The 6,235-nt window shown below is 57.5% G+C and overlaps 1 long non-coding RNA gene across 1 annotated transcript; it reads right to left on the bottom strand.

Moving 5' to 3' along the window:
• Positions 1-308: 308 nt before the first annotated feature.
• On the bottom strand, positions 309-4,881 carry LOC149120118 (uncharacterized). The gene is made up of 2 exons (XR_016226819.1): positions 3,865-4,881; positions 309-1,846 (listed from the first exon to the last, which is right to left on the bottom strand). It is a non-coding gene; the product is annotated as an uncharacterized LOC149120118 (long non-coding RNA).
• Positions 4,882-6,235: the final 1,354 nt, after the last annotated feature.

Raw genomic sequence — 6,235 nt, forward strand, 5'->3', positions numbered from 1 at the left:
TGGCATCCAGGAGGAACACAGCAAAGCAGAAACCAACCCTCGAGGCCGGACCTGCATGGCCTTGTTCTGTGGCCTGTCCCGCGTCCTGCTGGTGCTGTCCCAATTTCAAACCCGGCCCCGTGGCCGGAATCCAAGCTCAGGTCACTTCTCCATGAAAACCATTCCTGCCCTGAAACCTTCTGCGCAGACGCTAGAATCAGACAAATTCGGCCTGAGACTCACTTCCACCACGGTGGGCATGTGAGTAAGCCTCAGTGTCCCCATCTGTAAGGTAGGCATAGGGAGTCATCTCCATCTGCACTCGCGGCCTTGGCAGGATGGAACCCATCCAGTCGTTTATTCCACAAAGCCTCATTCCGCAGCTGGCTAAGCCGGGCACTGAAGACGCAGCTGTGGGTGCAAGACAGACAGAGGGCCGGGCTGCGTCCTCCCAGGGCGATTAGGTGGCGGTTAGCCCACAGCGACCCCCAATCTATTGACTGTGCGTGCGGCGGAGAAAAAGTGCGTGTGGGGTAGGCAGTGCTGTGAGCTCCATTTTGAAGGATAACTAGGTGTGATCTGTGTCATCGAATCGAAAACGCTATCGATTGTCTGCACCGTTAGTTTAGAGAATACAGAGAAAGAAAAACTCAGCCAATTAGCCATGACCCGGAGCCTTCTGACCCTTAGAAATGGGATTCTGTGCTCCCTGAGAGAGCGCTTCAAGACTTTCTCCAGCCACGGAGGAGCTTCCTGTCTCCCACCCAATGTAAGACAAAGAAGGGCCTGCAAGGACAGAAACCAGGAGAACCCCGCCCCCCGGCCGTGCAGCAAGCTGGCGTGGTGGGAACCCCCGAGTCTGCAGCTGACATGCTGGGGGGACTCTGGCCCCCGTGGGCAGGGGAGACAGGACAGAGGGTCATGCAGGCTGGCTTGGGGAGAAGGCTGGGGTGGTCACGCCTGGGTTTGGCCCCTGGTGGAGTAGAAGAAGGGCCAGGAGGAGAAGAGCTGAATGCCAGGCTGGGACGACCTGAGCCGCCATCCTGCTGTGAGAAAGCTACAGAAACAGGAGCACCTGCAGCGGCTCCACGCCCTGGTTTCTAAATGCCGCTCTCCGTGGAAAGGAACCAGCGCAATCTGGAGAGCTGCTAATTCCACCAATGCCCAGCTCAAGAAAAACACAAGAACACTTGACAAAGCTCGTGGAGGGGTGGGCATCTGGCACAGCAGTTCAGCCGCCAGGGAGTAGGCCACACAGGAACACCTTGGTTTCCTGCCTGCCTGCACCTCCCGACTCCATCTTCCTGCTAATGCAGACCCTGGGAGGCAGAGGTGATGGTTCAAGTGATTGGCAGCTATACTGACGCTGAACAGACTTCTTGTCTTGCCATTATCCTCTAAGCCACATGGGGTGGGAGTTTGGTGCAGTGGTTAAGGTGCTGCTCGAGGGAGCCAGCGTTGCAGCGTAGCAAGTAAAGCCGCCCCCTGAGATGCTTGCCTCCCATAGGGGTGCCGGTTGCTGGTTCATGTTCCAACTGCTCCACTTCTGATCCAGCTCCCTGTTAATGCATCTGAGAAAGCAGTGGAGGATGGTCCAAGTCCTTAGGCCCCTGCGCCCACATGGGAGAGACCTGGAAGAAGTTCCTGGCTCCTGGCTTCAGTCTGGCCCAGCGCTGGCCATTGCAACCATCTGGGAAGTGAACCAGAGGATGGAAGACCTCTCTTTATCTGTCTTGTCCTCTCTCTCTGAAACTCTGACATTCAAAAAATAAATAAATCTTTTTAAAAATGATGCTGCTTCGTACGCTGGCATCCCATATCAGAGTATCCTGGGTTCAAGTGCTGGCTTGCTCCCAACTCCAGCTTCCTGCAAATGAGCACCATGAGAGACAGCAGATGATGGCTCAAGTACTTGGGCCCCTGCCACCCTCCCACCCCCATGAGAGATCTGGATTCACTTCTGGGCTCCTGTCTCTGGCCTGGCCCAGCCCTGGTTGCTGCAGACATTTGGGGAGTGAACCAACAATAGATGGAAGCTCTCTCTGTGTCTCTACTTCTTTGCCTTCCAAATAAATAAAAATGAATGAATAAATAAAATTTAATAAATAACATAAGAGTAAAACATTTGCATAGCATTTGTATTGTATTGGCGTCACAAGAAATCTGGAAGTGATTTGAAGTAAGCAGAGGACGTGTGGGTAACACGCAAACTCTACCCCCCTTCCCGCAAGGTGCTCCAGCGTCCGTGGGTTTCGGTATCTTCAGCGGGCCTGGGACCACCACCCCCAGCCCGACCCCGGCAGATACTGAGGACAACCCTGTGTGAACATTTCGGGCAGAGGTACCTGCTGTGCAGGTGCAGAAGCCCTGAGACTGGAGGGAGCACAGGGCTGAGAGGTGAGCCACAGGGAGGAGAAGCCAGCGAGGCCCGGCCAGCGGCAGGTATGGGGACAGTGGCCTTGTTTCCATTTCTCACTCTGGCCCGTAACGGACTCTCAACGAACACTGGCCATCGATTCGGCCCTGTCTGTTGACTCCGATGGCCCCTCCCCAGGGGCCTTTCTGCTGGCTGGGCGCTGGCAGCGGCGGACAGTACCCAGGCTGCAGGTGAGTTCTGAGCATCCCAGCCCGGCCCCACCACCTTCCGTTCCCAGGTCAGACCTGTGTGAGGCCACACGGACCCGCCCCTTCCCCATCAGCCTCCTCCCACCTGTCTGGCCTTCTTATTCCTCTCACCCTGGCAGTCTCGCCTGGAGGGGGCTGAGCTCAAGGTGGAATGAATGGGCTGTCTGACGGGCATCTCCAGGGGCAACCTCCGGGCCTGGTAGTTTGAGCTGCTGTGGGCTTCCTTTTCTCTAGATGAATCACAGTTCTGTGTCTGTGACTGTGTGTGCCTTCCCCTAACAGGGCCTCGGGGGCCCTGCCTCGAGGAGTGGACAAACTGGCCATGTACACGTGACACTGACCCCAGCTCCTCCTAGGCGGGAGCACGAACCAAGGCCAGAGGGACTGGCGCCGAGCGCCGAGGCTCCGACCACACTGTCGCATCCATATAGCAGGAGGGTAAGCTGACCCTCACAAGGCCTACTGCAGTCTTCACACAGCCCATGCATCTCGGGCCCTGGGCCACCGAATCTCTGGACATCAGCATGTGGAGCATCCAGGCCACACGTGGACAGGTGTTCTAATGGCTCTGCTGTGCAGGAAGGGGTTAACCGGGATGCCCTCAGCCAGCCCTGGCTAGGTGGGAGGCGGTTGTCATGGCAACAGCCAGGTTTGGGGAGGAGGGAGGCCTACATGCAGAATCCTGCGAATGGCTGGCTGTCTGCAGGGCCCCTCTGTCTGTTCTGCGGTGAAGCCCTCCCGGTGTCTTGGGGGCCTGTGCGTGGCCACCAGGAGTGGCTGTGGCAGGAGGGGGTGAGGGCGGGGTTCCCTGGGCAGGCACAGGCCAGCCGGCCCTGATGCTGCTACGCCCTCTCTCTAGGAGTGCACCCACCAGCACTGCCCAGGCAGCCTTTTCCACCTGGAAGATTCAGGCTCCTGCTTGCAGCTTGCAGCCCCCTCGACCAGGTAGAAATCAAGAAAGAGCAAGCATACGGGGCCCTAGGAGGCGGTCAGTGTTCCATTGACCTACTCACTGACCGGTGACCCAGTGCCCACCAACAGCACACCAGTGCTGCGTCCTGGGCTGGCAGCGGTGAGCCCACCACGCTGCGCACTCACCGAGCTTCCCTTCCGCCAGGCCCCTCTCTCTGGGCTCACCTGTAAAATGGAGCCAAACATGCGCACCTTGGAGGGGTGCTGTGTGGACGAGAGGCCGTTTGGGAAGCATTTACCTGAACGCAGTAGGGTCAGATACGCAGCTTATCCATAAACAACGCTCACCTTTTCCTCCCGGGTCAGAAGGCGCCAGGCGATGGTAAGGTTCTCCATGAGTCCATACCGATCCAGTCAGGCAGGTCCAACTCTTTCATCAGCCGGCAGGCAGCCTGGCTCGGCTTGCTCATCTGTAGTACAGGGATGACCCACCAACACGTACGCGGGCGGTGCGCCTGAGCTGGTGGGCAGCACCGGCGTGGGCTTCTCTTCCTCCGTCTGAGCCACCCCAGCTCAGAAAAAGCCCGGAACCACCCGATAAGGCCCAAGGCCACGACCCCCAGCTATCTGTTGATTCAAATGTGCTTATTCCAAGCCTGGCTGCTCCCACCAAGGACAAGGTCTCATCCCTGGCCAGCTGGGGGCTGCTGTGCCCCAGAGCAGAAGGCAAGCCCGCCCACCTTGTGGAGAAAGCACTTGACTCCAGGCCCCTTGCTTCCAGGCAAGGACCCTTCAGGTCCTAGGGTTACCTCTGCACCCCAGCACAGGGCAGGCGGCCCAGCTCGGAGGGAGAGCTAATTACAGCTCCAAGCGGCGAGCACACTAAGCCCACACTCGGGGACCCAGCCAAGAAGGAGAAGCCATTGAAGCAGCTCATGTCGTGTATTTCAAATACACGGAAGACTTCAAAGCAAGCATCATGGAAAAATTCAAAATGTTGAAGGGCTTGCTCACGCTCACGAGGGCTGGTGGCTCAGAATCGACTGTATTTTGTATTGCTCATGGGGGCGGGGCGCCTTCATTTTTGCAGAGCTTAATGCCTCTGACAGTCTTAATCAAGGCTTGGGAAATGAAGTGGGGTGCACAGTCGGTGGGCTCCCCTCAAGGCTGTTCCTCGTGACAGCTCCGCCCCTGGAGGGAGGGGCGGGAAGATGTTTTTCCTCTTGCTGTAGTCTGGCACGGGAGGAGGCGAGACGAAGCTTGGCTGGAGGTGGTGCTAATGAGTTAGCCAGGATTTTCTTCTGTCTGCAGCCTTGAATTTGCTTCTCCTCAGTTGGGTGGCAGAGTACGAGTTTAGACCAGGGCAGGGCTTAGCTGGCATTGGTTTATGAAATTCCCTCTGGAAGATCAGTGGGTTGGCAGGAAGCTGCGGAACGGAGGGGCCAGGTCGGGGGCGAGGGGGTCGAGGCAAGGTTAGCATAGGGATCACAGTGACCCAGAAGCTTCCAGCTGGGCTGCCCCCGCCCCCCCGCTGGGAAATCAAAATTTGAGGCAGCCGTAGAGGCAAGGGGCAAGCGACCAGCCACTTAGGGAGCACACACGGTCATGGGAGGGCGGTCCCAACTCCGGGCGGCAAGCAACCAAGCAACGGACGCGAGGGGAGGGCATGGGGGGGCCGGCAGCAAGTCCACAGCTCTCATTTCTTCCCTTCCTTCCTGTCCTCTTCTTTGTTTAATGGAGTTTTTATTTCTAGACATTTCCCATACACTCCTCACCCCTACGCCTACGTAACCCCCCGTCATCATCCCCCAGCAGACTGGACCTTCTGCGAGATCCCCTGAACCGACACTGACACACCGTGCTCACCCCAAGCCCGTGGTTCATACCGGGGTTCACTCTGGGTGTCGTTCAGGGTCTCTGGTAAGTGTGTGATGACCGGGACCTACCACTGCGATGTCCTCCAGAACACTGCCCTAAAAGCCCTCCGAGTCCCACCTGCGCCCCCTCCTTCCCGCCGGCCCTGGCAGCCAGCCTCTCCCAGAGTGTCCTGTCGCTGGGTCCCACAGTACAGGGCCCTGTCAGACCCGCTTCTCTCGCTTCGTCACAGCCTTATGTTTCCTCCACGTCTTTTCTTCTCAGATTTATTTATTATTTACTTGAAAGGCAGAGTTACAGAGCAAGAGTGAGGGGTGTGGGGGGGCTTCTATCTGCTGGTTCACACCCTAAATGGTCGAAGCGGCCAGGGCTGGGTCAGGCCAAAGCTAAGAGCCAGGAATTCCAACCGAGTCTCCCACGTGGGTGGAGGGACCAAGCACAGAGGCCATCTTTTGCTTTCCCAGGCACGTCAGCAGCGAGCTGGATCAGAAGCAGAGGAGCAGGGACTGGAACCGGCGCTCATTCCGGATGCTGAAGTCGCGGGCGGCAGCTTCCCCTGCTGTGCCACCACCCAGGCCTCGCTCCACGCCTTTGCATCACTTCAGAGCTCATTTCTTTTTTTTTTTTTAATATTTATTTATTTATTTGAAAGTCAGAGTTACAGAGAGAGTTGAGAGGCAGAGAGAGAGAGAGAGAGAGAGAGGTCTTCCATCCGCTGGTTCACTTCCCAGATGGCCGCAACGGCCGGAGCTGTGCCGATCTGAAGCTAGGAGCCAGGAGCTTGTTCCACGTCTGCCACGCAGGTGCAGGGGCCCAAGGGACTTGGGTCATCTTCCACTGCTTT

This window comes from Oryctolagus cuniculus, chromosome 20, assembly GCF_051225735.1.
Source record: "Oryctolagus cuniculus isolate XC-2025 breed Fujian yellow rabbit chromosome 20, ASM5122573v1, whole genome shotgun sequence".
In the NCBI taxonomy this organism is placed as follows: Eukaryota; Metazoa; Chordata; class Mammalia; order Lagomorpha; family Leporidae; genus Oryctolagus; species Oryctolagus cuniculus.